Source organism: Cebus imitator, unplaced genomic scaffold, assembly GCF_001604975.1.
Source record: "Cebus imitator isolate Cc_AM_T3 unplaced genomic scaffold, Cebus_imitator-1.0 Scaffold187, whole genome shotgun sequence".
NCBI lineage: Eukaryota > Metazoa > Chordata > Mammalia > Primates > Cebidae > Cebus > Cebus imitator.
The window spans coordinates 958,984-981,078 of record NW_016107502.1 but is presented as its reverse complement, the minus strand read 5'-3'; the positions used below and the strand labels follow the sequence as shown (position 1 = coordinate 981,078).

The following is a 22,095-nucleotide window of genomic DNA, read 5'->3' as shown; positions in this document are numbered from 1 at the left end:
GTGCTGGGATTATAGGTGTGAGCCATCATGCCTGGCCTCACTTGCTTTTTATCCCTGTTCTTAACACAGCATCTTGTCCTAGGAGTCACTCTGTAAATGTTAGCTGGATAGAACCACGAGGTGAATTTGTATGGCTTTAGAATTCCGCGTGTAATCATTTTAGAGAAAGCAGCTTTGCTGTCCTGGTGCGTGCTGCTTATTTAAAACTCATGCATTCCATGAGCACTAGAAAGTGCTGGCCAGTCAATCACTCTGCTGGGTGGGTGGGGGAAGGGACTAAAAATCCATAATAATTCAACATGTGGCTGAGCCACAGGCGGGTAATTAAGTGGGTTCTGCATCCTGCATGGGGTTGTGTTGAAAAGCAGCTCTGCCCACCGTGATTCGACTTTGTCTTGCTTTAGAATGACACAGTTGATTCTGGCAAATCTTTCTTTATCCCTTCTGGTCAAAAATAGTGTTGGCGTTTCACCCAGGTGGAAGTGGGTGAGATTTTCTTCTCTGAGAAGTCAGTTTTGGCTCTAAAATACTCTTTGCTTGGATTAAAATATAAGAGGCTCTTGATCGAGGGTTGGAAGTGGGAATAGCACAGGCTTTTTTCTAAAAAGCTCAGGGTGGGGTGGCTGGGACCAGGTCAGGAGGGGAATTCACTCAGCAAGCCACAGGTTAATGCAAAGCAGAGCACAAGAGGAAGGATGTTTTAAGGGATTAATGCAGCAGACGACGTTAAAGCATCAGGATCCCTTCCAGACTTGTGGCAGCTACAAGAGGCTGATGGTGTATTAAATACCTTTCTTTCTTTCTTTTTTTTTTTTTTGAGACAGAATTTTGCTCTTGTTGCCCAGGCTGGAGTGCAGTGGCACGATCTCAGCTCACTGCAACTTCCGCCTCTTGAGTTCAAGCGATTCTCCTGCCTCAGCCTCCCCGGTAACTGGGAATACAGGCGCTGGCTACCATGCCTGGCTAATTTTTTGTATTTTTAGTGGAGATGGGTCTTCACCATATTGGTCAGGCTGGTCTCGAACTCCTGACCTTAGTTGATCCACCCACCTCGGCCTCCCAAAGTGCTGGGATTACAGGCAAGAGCCACTGCGCCTGGCCGCCTTCCATTTTTATAAGCAAAATGTAGGAAATTCATTGGTATGGATGGCAACAGGACTAGGAAAGCAGATATAAGAGAGACAAGTCCATTCACAATCTGAGATTTTTATCTGGATATGGTGGGATGTTTGTTATTTAGATGTCTTTTTTCTTGAAAGAGAATATGGTATAGCAGAGGCTGTTTCTAGGATTAAATATCTCAGAGGGAATTTCATTACAAGATCAAGGGAAGAGTCTGCATGGTTTTGGCTTCTGATGAAAAGCATCTAAAACCAAGTTAAATCAAAGAGAACCCTTAAACTAATCATTGATTTGGGTGATGCAAAGAAATCTCAGTCAGAGAGCCTCTTTTGGAGTCCGAAAGAGAGGAGGGGAGCTATGCAGGGCTCAGCTTCTGAGACTACGTTCCGGGATAGGACTTCCTACCTCTACACACCATTAGAAAGAAATGAAATGGACGGGATCTGGTGGTTTAGCCGCTACAGATGAGGACAGGAAGAGCCTGAGGCTCAAGAAGGCCAAGTGACTTGCCTGAGATTAGGACACCAGCGGTGGCACCAGGGAATATGCTTAAAAAAGAATCCCCAGACTAGTTTCTTTCTGCACCTCTACATTGCCTGTGGGAGGTAAAGGGATTCAGTAGAAAGGAGCACGGGTTTGAGATGTGCTTGGTTGGAATCCTGGCTGTTTGGGGACAGGTTGTTAATATCTTTTCAGCCTTCATTTCCTCATCTGTACGTAGCCGAGGCTGTGTTAATCATAACATCTACTGTGTTAATTCCCCAAAACATTCTCTCTTGTGCGCTCTGCCTTGCTTTAACCTGCGGTGGGCTGAGCAAATTCCCCTCCTGACCTGGCCCCAGTCTCCCCACCCTGAGCTTTTTGGAAACGAGCCTATGTTATTCCTACTTTCAACCCTCGCTCAGGGAGTCCAGGAGTTGTTCCTGTCTGCCCAAGTAGGACCTCCAGCTTCTCGTAAACTCTCCTCCAGCCTCACACACTCACTGGCTCAGTCGTTCATTTAGGTGCTGTTCTGGATGCCAGGGATACAGCTGTGAACCGAAGAGACACCTGCCTTCATAAAGCTTATGCTCCAGACCAGCGCTGCTCATTAGAAATACAACATGAGCCACATGTGTCATTTTCTATTTTGGCCACATTTTTTAAAAAAGCAAAAGAAACAGATGAAATTCATTGTAATAACATTTTATTTAACATAATACATGCAACATATTATCATTTCAGCATGCAGAAATTATTAATAAGATCTTTTACATTCCTTTCTTTTGACTTTAGTCTTTGAAGTCTACTTTGCTCTTACATCTCATTTAGACTGGCCACAATGCAAGTACTCACCTTCATGTGGCTTATGGCTACTGTATAGGACAGTACAGGTCTATGGCTTGGGACCAAGACTCCACCATCCCCCCAGGGCATGGAAACTGGGGGACAGTGCCACTGCAAGCCCGGTTCCTTGAGAGAATGCTGCCTGCTCAACAAAGGTGCCTTCTCCCAGGGCCTTTATTCCCACCCACTGGAGCATGCTGAGCTAATGCAGAAAGAGAGATGCCCACGCCCCTGGGTCCTGACGTAGTCTGCGGGCTCAGGTGAGGGGACAACACTGTATTATCCTCCCTATAATAATAATAGTAATAGTATAACTAGCACTGAGAGCACTAAGTATGGGTCATACCCTGTGGTAAGCACTTCATATGTGCTGTGTATCTTATCATCTTCACAACAACTTTATGAGAGAGGTGCTATTATCATCCACGTTTCACACAGGAGGAAATTGGCTCAGAGAATATAGATAACTTCCTGATGCTCACAGGTAGGAAGTGGCAGAGCTGGGACTTGAATGCAGGGCTGTCTAAAACCAAAGCCTAGTGTTCTTAAGACAGAATGAAATCCAGCTAGGGTCACATGGGAACTGAACACAGGATCCTGAGTCTTCATCTAAGGCTCTCCTCATCCATTCAAAGCCAACACCGCTGAGTTGGAATGCTTTGGAGATGGAGGTGTCATTGAGGATGACTAAGTGTCACATGGAGGGGAATATGGGAGACATCTGGCATCCCTAGGCCCAGCCCTCCACAGCTGTCAACCAGGATTTATAACTACTGGCATGTTCTTATTACAAATAAGATAGCATAATCTTTGAAAGCCATATAATAATGTATGTATATTACAAATAAGACATTAACTCATAATTGATAAGCATAAATTACAAAAGCCTTTGTAGACTCTGAAGCACCATATAAACGTTTGGTCTCTTCCTTTTATGGTTATTGCTGCTGTTATCGTTCAGTTGGTGATGTGTTCAGGGAGCTTACCCCAGCCCAGATCTCAGTGTTAGTGCCTGCAATATCAAATGGCAGCTGAGAACATAGCCTGACTTGAATTTTCTGTCCCCACTGGGTCCCAGCACCTGGAAGTATTTGAGCTTTGCATATGGATATATTGCAGTAAAAGCCCACTGTGCAGATGAGCTAATTATCCAGGCGTTTTCAGCATTTGCCAGCTTGCCCTGTGCTGAAATCAGTCTTCATGTTCAGCCTTGGTGGCCAGCAGCACTCCTGGCTCTTTAAAGCATTGTTAGAGAGACTCTTAGAAACCATCAGACATGATGGAAGGGGTGCAGGCCCACTAGCAAGTCTCAGGACAGGTGAGAGGCCGGGAAGCCAGTCACGAGCATCTGGGAGAGAAAGCCCACAGACTGTGCTATGGGTTTCCTGGGCATTTCTCGTGACCTTGCTAAATGGGATTATCTTGAAGAGCACCCGAATCTTGTCACTCACTAAGCCCAGTTTAAATCCTACCCTCTCTGCAGATGCCTTTCCTGACAGTGCAGCTCCTGTCTGCTCCCCATCTAAAGTTCTGTGGTACGGAATGCCTGTGCCATCCACTTGGACACTAAAATGCCCTGCCTTGAACAAAGGGTCTTCCAAAAGTTCATGGAAAATGCATATTGTGAAAAAACTATACAAGAATTTCAAAATTGTTTTAGCACTAAAATAAACTCATACTAACTTGGTATAACATTTGAACAGGATCTCATTTGAGTCACCAAGAAGGATAAGACATCAGTTTAAAAGAACAAATCAACACGAATTCTGCTAAAATTGAAGCAAAAATAAACATCAAATTTATAGAGAAGCCCGGGGAGAAGAATTGTGAAATTATTGATGCTTGACAAGAAGTTCGTGGGGACAATGCCCCCCAAAAATCAGCATTTAGAAACGGACAGCTCATTTTAAGAAGGGGTGAGATGATGTTGAAGATGAAGCCCAAGGCAGCAGACCATTCCCATCAATTTGCAAGGAAAAGATTCATCTTGCTTGTGCCCTGACTAAAAAGGACCAAAGTTTAGTAGAACTAACAATAGCCAACACCATAGACATCTCAACTGGTTTAGCTTGCATAATTTTGACCAAAAAATTAAAATTGAGCAAGCTTTCCACTCAATGGGTGACAAAACCCTTGCGCCCAGATCAGCTGCAGACAAGGACAGAGCTTTCAACAGAACTTTTAAACAAGTGGGATCAAGACCCTGAAGCACTTCTTTGAAGAATTGTAGCAGGAGATGAAACAGGGCTTTTCCAGTATGATCCTGAAAACAACGCACAATCAAAGCAATGGCTACCGAAAGGTGGAAGTGGTCCCGTCAAAGCAAAAGTGGACTGGTCAAGAGCAGAGGTCATGACAGTGGGCTTTTGGGATGCTCAAGGCATTTTGCTTGTTGACTTTCTGAAAAGCCAAAGAAGGATGACATCTATTTATGACGAAAGCATTTATTATGAGAAAGGCAAAGCGTTAGGAGAAAAACACCTTAAAAAAGAAACAAACCTGGGAGAGCTTCACCAGAGAGTCCTCCACCAGGACAATGCTCCTGCTCGTTCTTCTCTTTAAACAAGGGCAATTTCAAGAGAGTTTTGGCGGGAAATCATTAGGCATCCAGTTTACAATCCCGATTTGGCTCCTTCTGACTTCTTTTTATTTCATAATCTTAAATCTTTAAAGGGCACTCATTTTCTTCGATTAATAATGCAAAAAAGACTGCATTGACATGACTAAGTTCCCAGGACCCTTCTTTCTTTAGGGATGGACTATATGCTGGTGTCATTGCTTAAAAAAGTGTATTGAATATGATGGAACTTATGTTAGGAAGTCAATCTTATATTTGTAATTTTCATCTTTTAATTCCATTTTTATGAAGTTTTTGAAGTTCCCCTTTATTGTTAGCTACATATTTTTGTCTGGTTTAACCTTTACTTTCACATTCCTGACCTTCTGTGACCTCTCCCAGTGACAGTCATATGTGGACTTGGGACATCTCTGGTGACCTATCTGGTTGGTTAACCATACCTTGTTCCAGACTGGGTTTAAGGGAGCTGTTTCATTATTATATTTACATGTGATGTTCTTAATTAACTTTTCACGTGGCTTTGCAAGCTGTCTAGACATCCAAAACATAGGCACTTTGAAACTCAGACTGGTCTCAGCGTCCGTCTTAGAATATCTGTCTTACTTACCTTGGTTGTACTCAGTGACAAAGTATCGCTGGGATACTGAGTGAAGAGCTGGAGCCACGGTCCAAATCAGCTCCCTCTCATGCTACTCACTCACGTCATGCCCTTTACTTTCTTTTACTGCAGTTACCATGATTTATATCATATATTCACTCATTCATTAAAGCCTTTCCCTCAACCCACTGGGAGACCTATTTGCTTCTTCATCATATCCCAACGCATCCTAGAACTTGGTAGGGGATCTGTAAACACTAGATAGATAAACGCTTGAATTAATTAGCATGCTCTCCCTAGGAGATCGTGAGGATTGGGAGAAGAGAGTTCAGAACTGGGGCTCAGCGGCTTTCTGAATGCCTCAGCTGTAAAGAGAAGTAAGGTCTGCTGCAGATGGGCGGAGGAATAATGGAAAACATGATGCCTAGAAGTCAGGCATTTGCCTGCATTTTCTACGTAACTTCAAGAAAGTCTCATAAGGGTTGAAGGAGATGTTTTTGTGAAATTGCTTTGTAAACCATAAAGTGACATGGTAAGATGTTGTTTGTCACCCTAAGATCTGGCCCCTGCCTATTTCTCCAAATGCATTTCTTATTAATTTAATTTACCTAGGCCAGTCTTCTCATTAAAAAAATTGTTCTCCCTTTATTGCAAAGTAATGCATTGTAATAACAAAAATATCAGAAAATTCAGAAGAAAATAAAAATCATCTCTTAAGGTTACCATCTAGAAATAACTCTTCACACCTTATTTACAGTCTAAACATTTTTTTTTCTAAATGAGTTTCCCAGGTGTCAGCAGTGGGGGCAAGGCAGGGCAGCTTTCCACTCCTGTTTTCCCACTGCACTGGCTTTGCTGAGGGCAGCTGCCTGGGAAACCACCCAGGAGTGACGTCTCCCCATTTGTTTGCTTCCAGCATCTTGGTAGCCGTGCTAGTGGAGCAGGGGACAGGGCTGCCAACAGGTGGCTTAGAGAGGGGGCCATCTTGCTCCAGCACTTTTCATTATCTAAAAGTGCCTATTTGGTCTGTGTATTTATTGTTTGTCTCTCCCCACTGGAATAAAACCTTGCTGGATTTGCCCGTTGCTGCCTTTGGCACCTAAAAAAGTACCTGCACAGAGTAAATATTCATTGAACAAATGAATGAACACTGAAGCGCTGTGTTACCTCACATAGACTAGGAAACACCTGATGAATATTTGCCTCCCATGAATTGTGCATATGAGAGACACAGAGGCCATATTCCTTGGTGATATACGCCTGGACTTCCAGGTCCAGCTGTGGTTTGAGCTTCGGCATGATACAATAGATAATCCCAAACCCCTTTTTTGCAATCACTACTTCTCTCTCCCGTCATTTCAAGCACACTCTCAGACCATGCCACTGGGCATGCGGCAAGAGCGTTCTGCAAAGTTGCTCTCCAGGTTCAGTTGCAGCACTCCCAAACTGTCCTGTGCAAGGAAGCCCATCCTCTCCCTGTCTCAAAGCCTGTCTCTCCTCCAGCGCCTTTCAGCTTTTCCTCCTTATGCAGCCCCTAGGCGTCGTTCTTAGCCAGGGCAGTGATTCTTAACACAATGCTTACATCGCTGTCTTCAAAGGTGAACTCCTGTGGTATAGACAGCATCTGTGGATTGGATGGAGACAATTTCAAGAGCACTTGCTGAAACCTGGAGCTCTGTGGTGGGCAGTTTCCAATTAATTCTGAGGCTACCCCCTTCTCATGCACAAGGGCCTGCTCCCATCAGGCTGGGCACAGTCTCTGGATTTGGGGTCCCTAAGCAGACTTATCACTGCTATTCCTTCATCTTCCCTTCTCCTCTCCAAAACCTGGAAGAGGATGTATTAGGCCTGTTTTCTTCCAGAACACTGCAATGCGGCAGGAGGGATGTTTCCCCCCAGATTTTCCAAAATTGCTATAAAGCCCCTTCTGTTGAAGCCCTCAGTGGAAAACAAGGTGTGATCCATCTCTTGTGTGTTTCCTAGGTGGAATTCAAATCACCAGTGCCCAAAGTACCCTTCAGGTGTGAAGAGTTGCAGGCCCTTCGAGGAGCTGGGAGCTGCAAGGTGAGTGAGCAAACAAAAGGCAACGGGCCGCACAGCACTTGATCCACCCCCACCCAGACCCCACCTTCAGGCCCTGCCTTGTCAGCACTATTGTGGCTGCTTTTAATATTCATGAGGATCAGCAGTGGGCCCTTAGGTTTGAGACACAGAGTTTCATCAGCTTTCTAGAGGACAGTTTAAAAAATACTAGATGACAGAGGGTCTGTTCCACCTTGTTGGGGCATCGCTTAAGTTCATTTAAGGGAGGCCTCTGGAAGAGAGGGTTTGTCACTTTACACGTGGGCCCTTTTACATGTGGGCACAAGGGTCTGGAGTCTTTGCTAGCCTCTCTCTGCAAAGAGCCGCTCTTCAGCCACTGGTCACTCACAGAGCCAGTCCACTGTGGAGCCTGTCCAGTCCTGATTTCCCTGCTGTCTAACTGCTCCTGGCAATGAGGAGGGTGTGTTTGCATTAGTGTATAGCTTCACCGTTCGCTTTCACATCCGCTGTCTCATTTGAGCCACTTCCCATGGGACAGTGATATATTAATAGTTTGGATATTTGTCACAGCCCAAATCTCATGTTGAATTGTAATCCCCAGTTTTGGAGGTGGGTCTGGTGGAAGGTGATTAGATTGCAGGGGTGAATCCTCATGAATGGCTTAGCATCCTCCCCCGTGGCTGGGTGCTGTCCAAAGTGAGTGAGTTCTCACGATATCTGGTCATTTAAAAGTGTATGGCACTTTGCCCCCAACTGTCTCTCTCTCTTGCCCCTGCTTTGCCATGTGACATGCAAGCTCCTGCTTCACCTTCTGTCATGAGTAAGAGCTTTCCTGGGCCTTCCCAGTAGCCAAGCAGATGTTGGCACCGTGCTTGTATAGCCTGCAGAACCATATACTAATTAAACTTCTTTTCCTCGTAAATTATCCAGTCTCAGGTCTTTCTTTATAGCAATGCAAGAATGGTCTAATACAGACAGGCACAGGCAGGGAGGAAAGTGTTATCCCCGCTTAAAAAAAAAACAGAAAAAGGCCAACTTCCCAAGGTGACAGGGTGCTGAAGTTAACACTTGAAATTTATTTTTGATGCCTGCTCAGAACCTTTCTAGGGTACTATGTTCTGCTACCCTCTTGACAGATGGGGTTGAGACAGGACAAGAACAGAGAAGGGAGAGGGAATGAAGACTAGAGGTTTGGTGGGGAAGTTGTTGGGAACTGTCGACTAAGATACCAAATGGGGTTATCTCTGCAGGCTAGATTCATTGTTGTCTTTGTTTTCCTCTCATTTTCTACCAGTTACAAAAATCCATGATAATAATATGCTATCCAAACCCATAGTAATTCATACAAGACTATGGCTTGGAGAAAATGTCAAAATTTAGCCCTTTGGGTAGAAGCTTCCTTTTCTAGGTAAAGGGGGAAGCAGTGTGGATTCTTTAGGGTGTTCTGATAGCCATTGTCACTATGCACTTCTTTGAGTCTTTACATCTCCTCCTGCTGCATTTTAAAGCATTTTCATAGTAAGTAGTTTGGCCTAATAAAACATTTTTATAGCAAAAAAAAAAAACCCAACCAAACAAACAAAATAAAACATATCTGCAGCCCTAAATTTGTCCAGGTACACCTCACTGGCCTTTTATCCCACCTCAGGATAGCATCTTGTATGTTAAATTTTAACTAATACTGAGTTTGGTACCAAGAGTGGGGTGACACTGTAATAAATATCTAAAAGTGTGGATGTGGCTGTGGAACAGGTAATAGGTAGAGGCTGAACGAATTTTGAGGTACATGCTAGAAAAAGCCTACATTGCCATGAACTGACTTTTAAAGGTGGTCTGGTGAGGGCTCAGAAGGAGAAAAGTAGAGCTGTAGAGAAAGGAAGAAGACCTAAGTCATCCTGAACAGAACATTGGTAGAAATATGGATGAAAAAAGCCATTCTGATAAGGTCTCAGATGAAAATGAGGAACATGTTATTAGACACTAGAGGAAAGGTCAGTCTTGTTATAAAGTGGTGAATAACTTGGCTAAGTTGTGCTCACATTAGTGTTTTGTAGAAGGTAGAACCTGCGAGTGATGGAATTAGATATTTGGCTGAGGAAATATCTAAGCAAAGTTTGAAGGAGTGGTCTGGTTTCTCCCAAATGCTTATACTAAAATGTGAGAGGGGGACTATGACTTAAGATGGAATAATGAGTCAAAAGTGGAGAACTTAAAGATTTGGAACATTCTCAGCCTATCCCTTTAGAGATGAGGACATCTGTCGTGCCCCTGACCCATCCTTGTATTTCGGAAGCACATAACTTGATTTCACAGGTTCACAGCTGGCAAGGAATCTATCTTCAAATGAATAATACCTTGAGTCTCAACCATATCCAATTTACATGAGATTTACATGAGATTTTGGACTTTCTATCTTTGAGTTTATGCTAGAACAAGTTGAGACTTTTGAGACTGTTGGAATGGAATGAATGGATCTTGCATGTGAGAAGGACATGAATTGGGGAAATCAGGGTTGGAACACTATAGACTGAATGATTTTGTCACCTCAAAACTCATTATGTTGAAACTTAACCTCCCAGGTGGATGGTAGTAGGAAATGGGGCCTAATGGGATTAGTGCCCTGATAAAAGAGGCCATAGTAAACTTCCCATCTTTCTTACCGTTTGAGAACACTGTGAGAAGTTGCAGTCTGCAACTCAGAAGAGGGCCCTCACCAGAACCCAACCATGCTGGCGCCTGATCTCAGACTTCCAGTCTCTGGAACTGTAAGAGATAAATTTCTATTGTTCAGAGGCCATCCAGTCTATGATATTTCGTTATATCAACTGGAATGGACTGAGATATTAAGTATTGGTAAGACTTAGCACAAAGGGAAAGGGCATGCCAGATGGCTGAAATATATATTTGAAGATGCCAAGAGAACAGGAAATAATTTGGAAGGAAGTGAATGTGGCAGGAGAAGCAGGAGATGATTCTAAAGAAGAAGCAGTGGTCCTGTGTGTTTAAGACTGATCCTGAAAACAATGGGGAGGCATGAGCGGGTCTGCAGTTTAGACACATCTTCCTGGCAGTGTTGTTAGGGCTTTGCTTAACTGTTTTCTGGAAAGCAGTTTTGTAATACACATTAGGAGCCTTTAAAATAAATACCTCTGATTCAACCATATTGTTTAATCCTTACAACAATACTGCAAAGTAAGAATTATTAGCCTCATTTACAGACAAAGAAACTGAGGTTTTATTTATTGTTTAATTTTTTTTTTTTTTTGAGACATAGTCTCATTCTGTCACCCAGACTGGAGTGCAGTGGCACAATCTTAGCTCACTGCAACCTCCACCTCCTGGGTTCAGGTGATTCTCCTGCCTCAACCTCCTGAGTAACTGGAATTACAGGTGTGTGCCACTGTGCCCGGCTAATTTTGTATTTTTAGTAGAGATGGGGTTTTACCACATTGGTAAAACTCTTGACCTCAAGTGATCCTCCTACCTTAGCCTCCCAAAATGCTGGGATTACAGGTGTGCACCACTGTGCCTGGCCAGAAACTGAGGTTTTAAAGGGTCGGGCAGAGTTAAGATTGAATTCATGCTCTGTCATTAATTAGCTGTTTTCCCGCAACAAATTACTTAACTTTTCTGAAACAGCTTCCTGTGGTGCTACTATAAAAAAAAATGCAAAACAGATTTAAATAAAAGCTCCTTTTTATTGGATTATCCACTCATTTGAATTATCTCTACCATAGCTGACTTTCATTTTCTTAAACATTTGAGAGAAGCTTCTGCCTCAAAAATTAAGTAAAAGGAGTCAGAATTCTATGGTGTAGAGAATTACTGGAGAGTAGTTTTATTTTGGGGGACCACTCTGAGGGTTGTTTGCGCCTACAGTTTTTATTGTGCACACACACATGGCTCTTCTAACATCCTCTGCCTTTGCTGCTTGTATGTTGTTCCCTGCTAGACTGTCAGTCCATTGTGAAAGACGGCAGTTGTAAATACATCTCTGTATCTCCCACAGCAGCTGTCTGGTTCAGTGCCTTCCACATAGCTGGAGAAATTGCAACCATTTTTCCAGAAAGAGTTGGAGCATCGTATTCCAAGAAAAAGAGAGGCTTTGAGAATAGAGAGCTAAGAGTTAAGGGCATAGGAGCAGACACAGAAAGCACAGATATTTAGGTCTGGAGATGTGAAAGGGAAGGTTTGGAACTAAGGGGATCTGGGAGAATGTATCACATGGAAAATATAAAAAATGTTTTCATTCGTGTTGGGTCAAGAGAATTGTCTTGGATTGGGCCCCCAGAAGCCAATCCTGAGAGGAAGATTCATATTCAGGTGATTTATTAAGAAAATGCTTCCGAGAGAGCCTGGTAAGGGATGGGGGAGCAGGATGGGAGACAGGAGGAAGCCATACAGCTTGAGATCTTAGCAAAGTTCCAGCCTCTGCCCCACAAAAGTGTTCTAAAGTGTAAATCACAACTCAGAGTTTGTCCCAACTGGAGGCAGGAGTACTGGGCTTTCATAATTCCATACCCGTCAGTCATTGGCTAAAGACTCTTTAGAGAGGTGGGGGAAGCTTCCAGGCACTTCTGGCTCTGTCCATGTGGACAAAGTGGGTCTAGTTGAAGGGTCCCAACCTCCTAAGAGTTACAGGTTCAGAGAGTTAGAAGCAAAGGCACATAGATGCTGAGGGAGGGTCCACAAAAAATATTCAAGGGCATCTGGGTGGAGCATAGATAACATTGCCTTGATAACAGATCTGCAGCCCTAACTTTGTCCAGGTATGCCACACTGATCTCTTCTAAAATTCATGATCATATGCAACTTCCTTATCTATAAAGTGGGGATCGTGTTACTTTACTTGCTTGTATTACAGGATAATTGCAAAAACAAAACAAAAGGAGATCCGGTATATATAGAATTGTAAAGACAACTATAAGAAAAGATGCTATGCAAAGCCAGGTGTTATGTTATGCCTTTCTCTTCCAGGCCGAGGGGATACGTGAGCAATTGGTCCTCTGCAGGCACTTGCCTTGCAGGCATCAGCACTGACAGCCTTTGAAAAAAGCTTGTTCAGGGGAAGAAAGCAGACACTTTTTTAATGTTGATAAATTTTGCAGCAGTTTCTTTAATGTATACCAGATGCCTTGAAATACATCTAATTAGCCATCAGCTTTCATGCTGTGGCTACGTTTGGCTTTGATGTTCTCTTTGGCTTCAGCAAGGAAATATTGGAAAGCTAATCATAATAGGACTTATTTTTTATAAAATGCCTTTTATCTTCAAAGTGGTTTACAACCACTAATTATTGAAGGAATTAGGGTGAACAGCAGCCATCTCACAGGGACCTCAAATCATTATCAAGGCTTTTAAGGTATCTTATAATAGAGCAAGAGAAGTGTGAAGGGGGCTGTTTAATAATAGTTGTCCAGACCTGGAAGAGTTATTTTACAGAGGTAGGAGACAGCTGTTCCCTGTCTCCCCTGAGGTTTGAACGAGAAAATTGGACCTAATCAGAGGAGGAAAGATGCTGGATGGAGCATGGCAGAAGCTACAGCAGGCTGTGGAGTGGAAAGACTGCCCATTTCGAAGGCAATCAAATGCGCCTCCATCAACCTGCCCCTTTATATGGCTGGCGGGGCATATTTGCCTTCTTGGTGGCCTGGGGTAGGGAAGAGAGAAGATCACACAAGGAAGTCCTGTCCAGGTGTGGGAGTCAAGGGTTGATTTTTGGGCCTCGTGGTAGATTCTCTTCATGTAATGTTTGTTTTGTTTTTTTACTTTTTTATTAGTTTGTTTTATTAGAACGTAATCTGGGGTGGAGGAAGCCAATTTGATTTCAATAATAATAACAATAGCTGACAGGCTGAGCACGGTGGCTCACGCCTGTAATCCCAGCACTTTGGGAGGCTGAGGTGGGTGGAACATTTGAGGTCAGGAGTTCAAGACCAGCCTGGCCAATGTGGTGAAACCCTATCTCTACTAAAAATAATACAAAAATTAGCTGGGCTTGGTGGCACACAACTGTAATCCCAGCTACTTGGGAAACTGAGGCAGGAGACTTGCTTGAATCCAGGAGCTGGAGGTTGCAGTGAGCTGAGATTGTGCCACTGCACTGTAGCCTGGGCAACAGAGCGACACTCTGCTTAAAATAAATAAATAATAAATAAAAGCTGACAGACGTAAGGTGCTACCCTGGCCCTTCATTTCACAGATGAGGAAAATGAAGTTCAGAGAGCTTAAGAAACTTGCCATAGTCATACAGCTAACTCAGGCACTCTGGCCTTGGAATTTATGTTCTTATCCACCATAGCAAGAGGCCTATCAGAGAAGGGGTGGTATCTGTCCAAAGCCCCCTACTTCACTATGTGTCAAAGAAGTAACAGTCTCATATGGACCAGGGACATGTCTCGTTTCCGGCTGGGTTGGCTACTGTGCTAAGTGCTTTCCTCCTGAGCAGGGGGCGGTGAGAGGAGCCCTGTGAGACGCAGCTCAGCATTTTTGTTCCTCACCCTCAGGGTCCTTGCATCTGCCTTGTCTCCTGCCCCTACTCGAGGGCCTGCCTGGGTCATGGGGTGTATAGAAGAGGCACAGGCATGAAGAACTGGTGGTCCCCCTGTGAAACCCCGCATTTTCCTCTGAGCACTAAGACAGATCTAATAATGGGTCCTGCCCTGTAACTTTAGGGTTGAGGGGATACATTCTAAAGAGGTATCAACTACTATCACCTGTGCAAATAGTACTAGGGATGCAGCGATTCCCCTTTCCAGAAACATCAGCCACTCAATCTCTTTCTTGGTGAGAACCAATAGATTGTTGGTAGGCTGAAACTGGACACAGTGGGAACAGTGACACTACAGAAATAGGCAGATGCTACAAATCAGGGCTGCCCCCTACACCAACACAGAAAATTGATTGTTAAATATTGTAGTGTCTTTTTTTTTTCTGACACCAAATGTGTATCCTATAATTCAATTCAATTTTGACATTATCCAGAGTTAGTGCAGACCCCACGGTTTAAGGGCTCCATCCCACAAGATTGCACCCGCATCAGATACTAATCCCAAGTCCTCCTGCCCCTCTGCAGTTTGACGAGACACATCTATCTCTTTGCCTTTATCAGACATTGCCAGCTCAGAGTTAGTCACAGGGGCTTCCGGGTACTGGTGCATATGGAGGATTCCTCCCACTGAAGCCTGGGTGATTAAAGAGATGTGAATGGATCCTGGAGATGTTTTTGGGCTTTCGATTTCCTAACTTTGTGCTGCAGGAGAGATTCAAGGGAAATCTGGATGACTTAGCGGCTGCTTTCAGGTTTGCTACTGGTGTGATGTGGAAGGAGATACCAGCTGTTCTCTATTTCCACTGAGCCCAGAGTAAGGGGAAAATTAGCTTAGAACCCTTAGGAGGGATTTAGGTTTGATCTATGAACTTTCTGATTGTAGCAGTTACTAAGCTGCTAGAATTACCTTGGATAGCTGGGAAATCTTCCTGGAAGTATTTAAGGGCTGGATAATTCCCATCTGTTTATAAAGTCTTTTGGAACCATTCTGGAGGGAGCAGAGTGGCCTGGAAACTCCCACAGAGTCAGGCAGATAAAAAGCATTTTCTCTTTTCTCCTTGTGATGGTCTTTTCCTTTTGCCTTTAGAATGTACTCCACCATTTCCTCCTTTATAGATGTACTTACTGTCTGTCGGTCTAATGGAAAATCTTTGAGACATAAAGCTGTGTCTAGCCCTGAGATTAAGGCATCCTTGGGCTTCATCCAAATGGGAGACAGCTGAGCTTACACAGGGCTTCCACTTTATTTGGAAATGAAAGTAGAAGCACTTTGGCTGTTTTGTTTTCCACTGCTCTCAAGAAAGCCACAGATGCTCAGCAAAGATTTCAGACCTAGCCAGGGGACACAGAGTAAGAGAAGAGGCTGAAGTCATGTTAGATCAGTGGTCTTCACAAGGGGCTCTGCCCTCATTCTTTATTTGTAGGGTTTATTTAGCTCCCTGCACAAACAGACTGAAAGTTTTCATAGGGAAATTACTTAATTTCAGCCATTTCCTGCATGCCAGAGTTGAATGTGAAAGGCAGAATCAGGCTCCTGGGATAAATACAATGGGCCAGGCTAGATTGCAAGGCCTGGGAGACAGAAGTTTCTGACTCAGACCCATTCTTCTTTTTTTTTAAATAGATATTTTGAGCTATTGACATATAATAAACTGCATTATATCTAAAGTGTACTATTTGATCAGTTTTAATATATATTTGTATATATGTATATATGTGTGTATATGAATAGATAAGTCCAGGAAACTATCATGGGATCATATATCATATTCATGAACTTAAGATAGCAGACATATCCACATCCCCCAAAATTTCCTCTTGCCCCTTGGTAATCCCTCCTTCTCACTCTTCCCTATTCTCATTTCTTTTCTTCTAACAGATGTTTTCATTTCTTAGTGTTTTATATAAATGAAATCATATAGTATGTGCCTTTTTTGTCTGACTTCTGTCACTCACATGATTATTTTGAGATTTGTCCATTTTGTTGCTTAGGACCAACAGTTCATTTCCTTTAATTAAGAACAGCATTCCACAATTCCTTTATCCATTTACCTGTCAATGAATATTTGAGTTGTTGTTTTGGACTATTACAAATAAAAGTGCTGTGAACAGTCATGTTTAAGTCTTTGTATGTGTACATGCTTTTCTTCTCTTGAGTAAATATTTAGGAGTAGAATGGCTGGATCATATGGGAAACATTTGTTTGACTTTCTATGAAACTGTCAAATGTTTTCCAAAGGAGTGTTACTGTTTTACATTTTTACTAGCAATATATGAGAGTTCCAGCTGCTCCACATCTTTGCCAAGACTTGGTATAATCTTTGCAATGTTAGCCAATCTAATAGGTGTGTCATGGTATTTCATGTGGTTTTCAGTTGCATGTCTCTTATAACCAATGAGGGTGAACATCTTTTTATGTGGTTGTTTGTTATCCCTATATCTTGTTTGGTGAAGTGCCTGTTCAAATGTTTTGCCCATTTTAAAAAGTGGGTTGTTTGTTGTTTTATTAAGTTTTGAAAGTTCTTATATGTTCTAGATAAAAATCCTCTATTAGATATGTGTTTTATAAAATACTTTGTCTCAGCCTGTGGCTTGCTTTTCATTCACTTAAATGTTATCTTTCAAAGAGCAGATGTTTCAAATTTTGATGAAGATCAATTTATCATTCTTTTTTTCAAATGAATTGCACTATTGCTATTATACCCAAGAAACTTTTGCCTATGCTGGGGTCACAGAGATGTTTCCTTCTTGAAATTTTATGTTTTTAGGTTTTACATTTAGGCCTATGACACATTATACATTATTTTTTGTATATGGTACAATCTATGAATTAAAATTCTTTTTGCAAATAGATATCCAATTATTGTTTCAGTAGCATTTTTTTTTGGAAAAAACTATGCTTTATCCTTTGAATTACCTTGCATCTTTGCCAAAAATCATTTATATACACGGGTCTATTTTTGGCTTCTCCGTTCTATATTCTGTTCCATTTATCTATTTGTGTGCTTTATGCCAGTATCACTGTCTTGACTACTGTAGCTTTACAATAAGTCTTGAAATCAGGTAGCGTTTGTCTTCTAATTAATTTTGTTCTTCTTTTTCAAAGTTGTTTTGGCTATTCTATGTCTTTCTCATTTTTGTATGAATTTTAGATTAGCTTATCAATTTCCACAAATAAGCCTGGTGGGATTTTGACTGGAATTGAGATGAATCTATTGAATTTAGGAAGAAATGACACCTTAATAATATTGAGTCTCTCAATCCCTTGAACATGTCATATCTCTCCATTTTTTTATGTCTTCTTTGTATTCTCATTGATATTTTATAGTTTTCAATGTATAAGTATTATATATCCTTTGTTAGATATATTCTTATCTCATATTTTTATGTCATTGTAAATGGTATTTTTTATTTCAATTTTAATTTTTTATTGCTAGCATAGATAAGTACAATTGATTATCATGTACTGAGTGTGTATCCTGCAACCTTGTCAAATTCACTTATTAGTTAGTAGCTTTTTGTGAATTTCATCAGATTTTTTTTTTATACGGGCACTTCTGCTGTCTTGGAATAAAGACAATTTAACTTCTTCCTTTCCAATCTGAATGTATTTTATTTCTTTTTCTCTCTTCGTTGAACTAGCTAAATTCTCCAATATAATGTTGAATAGAAATGGTAAGAAAAGACATTCCTGTCTTTTTCTTGACCCTAGGGACAAAACATTTGGTCTTTCACCCTTAAGTATGATGTTAGCTATTGTTGTTTTTGTACAGGCCCATTGTCATGTTGGGCCAGTTCCTTCCTATTCCTAGTTCTCTTAGTTTTTATCGGAAGCAGATTTTGTCAGATGCTTTTTCTGTATCTATTGAGATAATCAAAAAGTTTACCTTTTAAAATTTGCTAATATGGTGAATTACATTATTGATTTTCAAATGTTAAACCATTCTTGCATTTCTAGGATAAACCCTGGTGGGTCAGAATTACCTTTTTATATGGCATTGGACTCAATCTGTTAAAATTTCCTAAAGCAGGTTTACATCTGTGTTCATAAGGGATATTGGCCTATTTTTTCTGGTAATATCTTTGTTCAGTTTTGGTATCAAGGTAATGGTAGCCTCATATAATATGTTAGGAAGTATTTCCTACTCTTCAATTTTCTGAAAGAGTCTGTGTAGGATTGGTATTACTTCTTCTTTAATTATTTGATAGAATTCATCAATTTAGCTATGCAGACCTGAAGTTTTCTTGGGGGAAGATTTTTTGTTTAACTATCAGGTCAATTTCTTTAGCAGATATAGAATTACTCATGTAATCTGTCTCTCCTTGAGTGAACTTTGGTATTTAGTGTCTTTCATGGAACCTGTTCATCTCATCTAAATTGTCAAATTTGTTGGTATAAAGTAATTCATAATATTCTCTTATTAGCCTTCTACTGTCTGTAGTATCTGTAGTGATATCACCTCTCACATTGCTGATATTGTAATTTGTGTCTTCTCTCTTTATTGATCTTCTCAAGGAACCAGCTTTTAGTTTTGTTGATTTTTCTCCATTGCTTTTATGTTTTCTATTTCGTTTTTTCTTCTCTGATCTTTATTATTTTTTTCTCCTTACTTTGGGTTTAATTTGTATTTATTTTTCTAGCTTCTTAAGGTAAAATCCGAGGTCACTGATTTCAGACCTTTCTTCTTTCTGAGTATGTATGATTAGTGCTATAAATTTTTTCCTTAGTACTGCTGACATGTTGTGCTTTTTTCTCATTTAGTTTAATATACTTTTTCATTTCTCCTTTCCTTTTTTTCTTTGACCTATGGGTTATTTAGGAGTGTGTTACTCTCTTTCCAAATACTTGGACATTTTCCAGAGGTCCCTCTGTTATTGGTTCCTAATGTAATTCCACTGTGGTCAGAGTGCATACTTTGTACAAATTGAATCCTTTAAATTTATTAAGACTCATTTTATGACCCAGAATATGGAGATTCTTGGTCAATATTCCATGTGTATTTGAAAAGTATATTTAGCTGTTCTTGGGTGGAGTGTTCTATAACTGCCAATTAAGTCAAGATGGTTGATAGAGTTCAAATCATCTGTATCCTTACTGATTGCTATCTACTTGTTTTATAAATTATTGGGAGAGAAAGTTGTTGAAATCTTTGGATATCATGGTGACTGCTATTTTTCCTTGCAGTTCAATCAGTTTTTGCTTTGTGTATTTCGAAGCTCTGTTATTAGACACATAAATGTTTAGCATTGTTATAGCATATTGATGGACTGGCCTTTTATCAATTTAAAATGACTTTTTAATTCCCATTAATATTCTTCCTTCTGTAATCCATTTTGCCTGATATTAATATGCAATATTCTCTTAACTAATGTTAATGTGTTTTATCTTTTTCCAGCCTTTTACTTTTAACTGTTTGTGTCTTTATGTGTAAAGTATATTTCCTGTAGGCAGAATACAGTTGGACTTCCTCAATGTAGCTAGTCTACAAAGCTGTACCTGTGTTTCCCCTCCCTGTGCCACGAACCAAAAACTCTTTAGGCGATAAGACGGGGCAAACTTGGAGCTCATTTTGTTTTTCTCCAATCTCTCAGGAATAGAGCTTGAACTAGAGTAAGATGAGTGAAGCCCCTATAATAAAACATTTAAGACAGAAATCACTATTGATGCACAACTTGGAGAGTGAATGCCTTCTCAGATTTTGTACTGTAAGCAGCTGACTCTTAGGAAGGCACTAACTCTCAGGGTTGTGTAAGTGCAGGGTTAGCTCATGAGTAAATATCTTTTTAAATTCTGTACTGTAGGGGCTGAATTCACTCAGCTCACTATAGGCCTGCTCCTGTTAAGGACCACCATCCTTCATTCCTGATGTCTAGTGTCTTGAAAACCATTTTAAAAATTATATTCTGTCTGGATTTTTGGTTTTTCAACTGGGAGGGTAAACCCAGGCTCTGATATTACATCTTTTCTGGAAACAGAAGTCTAGACTTACTCATTATAAGATAAAAATTTCACATGTAGAGCTACCTGCCTGAAATAAAAATGCTTGCAGGCCCTCCTCTGAAGACTTCAGCAAAAGATTTGTCTTCCTTCATTCAGTGATCAGTGAGCACCTTCTATATACTATATTCTAGGCTAGAAACTGTGGTTAAAATCAAATAAGACATGGTGCCTGCCTACCGGTTGCTCATAGCTGACTTCTCTAGAACAACTAGACTGGCTCTTTCATGTCATGCATCACCTGTTACCAGGTGGGCAGAGATAGAGGGAAAGTGGTCTAGGGAAGGTAGAAAGCCAGCAAGCCTCAGATCTGGGGCTAATAAATCCTCTCTACTATTTCTCAGGCCCAGAGTGACTTGAGGGCTCACTTAAGGTCACACAGCTATTCAGAAGTAGTTGATTGTTAGGCCTCAGTTCAAAACATCTTCCCCCAATGTCAGTCACCACTATTGAAGTCCCACCGTTAGAGACTCTCAGAGACTCATTCATTAAGGACAGGGACCATGTCCTATTCACTATTTCGCCTAACACTGTTTCTCAGTGTTAGCTCAGGGCTTGCTGCATGGCAATCAGTAGATGGAAATAAATGAATGGATGAATGAATTAAAGACATTCCCGTTACAATGATGACTATGCCTCTGGGAGATGATTTAGATCAGTTGGGGATGAGTACACTGTTAAGAGAAAGCATACAACTGGGTCCCAGGAAGGTAATGTGTTAGAGCAGAAGAGGTTTCTAACTGTGCTAGACCTTGATCCAAATTTACCTTTCCAAAATTCAGTTGCCTCATCTGTATGATGGGAATCCCAGTCATACTTACCATATAGCAGGATGTCAGGTTCAATAGGATGAAGTATGCTAGGGGCCTGGCAAGAGAAAGCAGTCAAGGAATGACAGATATTATTAACCTTGTCTCCTGGGAGCATCAGGTGGGAGTAAGGTGGGGCCTATTGGGTGCAGAGACCTTGCAGACGGAGTCCTGGCAAGGTACCAGGAAGACAGCAGCCTGTTCTGCTCATGTGGTATATTTACAGAAGCTCATGTCACCACCATCTTTATGCAAAAGCCCTTCCAAAGGCAGCACTCCATGTAGGTGGGCTGAACAATGCACATAAAAACCATGGAGATGGCCCTGCCCCTTCAGGACGTGCATCCAAGGCAACTCCCTGTGGGGAAGATAGAATAAAAATGTTAAATCTGCTTAGGATTAGGTGACGGTCAGTTCACACGCATAGGGATGACAAGAAAGAGCATTTCCTGAGGATGGGCTGGTCAGATGGGTCAGGGTGGGAGTTACATGTCCAGCCACGCAGAGCAAAAGGTGTGGTCTGGTCTGCTCTGGCAAGGCCCTATTACATAAAGTTGATCCCTGAGGCCAGGAGCTCTTCCAGCTCTGGCCCACAGCTCTTGCCAAATCTGGTAAGTGGAAGATGTGCACTAAAATCAACAGATTTTAGATTGCTTTGGACATGGTTTAGCTGAGTCAGAGGCCTAGGGCCTGGTAATCAGAGAAACTTGCCTGGTGATTCACTTATTTCCCTCCTTTCTTACTCACATGGACACAGGAAATATGATTCAGGGCGTCACCTTCTCCAGCTCCCCACAAAATGCATTGCAGTGTACATCAATATTTTTAATTCTAAATGTGATCACGTATTTAAAGTTTGGACCTATTCTACTTCCAAAAAGTCTTCAGATGGAAAAAAATCCGAGGATGTTATTATTTCCTTTTATCCCATGGACTCAGTTTTTTATTAACATTTATAATTAATAACATTTTGTGATGTGGGACTTCACAGACTTACAGATGATCAGAATTAGGAGGGAACTTAGAGACAAACAGGTCCAGTCTTCTTATATAGATAAGGGAGCTGAGGCC

At 41.5% G+C, this 22,095-nt stretch overlaps 1 protein-coding gene across 3 annotated transcripts in view; it reads left to right on the top strand.

The window, feature by feature from the left end:
- Positions 1 to 22,095, top strand: part of CRACR2A (calcium release activated channel regulator 2A) — a 138,830-nt gene that overhangs the window by 32,759 nt on the left and 83,976 nt on the right. For all 3 annotated transcript variants that reach the window (XM_017546061.2, XM_017546065.2, XM_017546063.2), the window contains exon 2: positions 7,608 to 7,688. The gene's annotated coding sequence lies outside the window, so the exon portion shown is untranslated. The remainder of the gene's footprint in view (positions 1 to 7,607; positions 7,689 to 22,095) is intronic.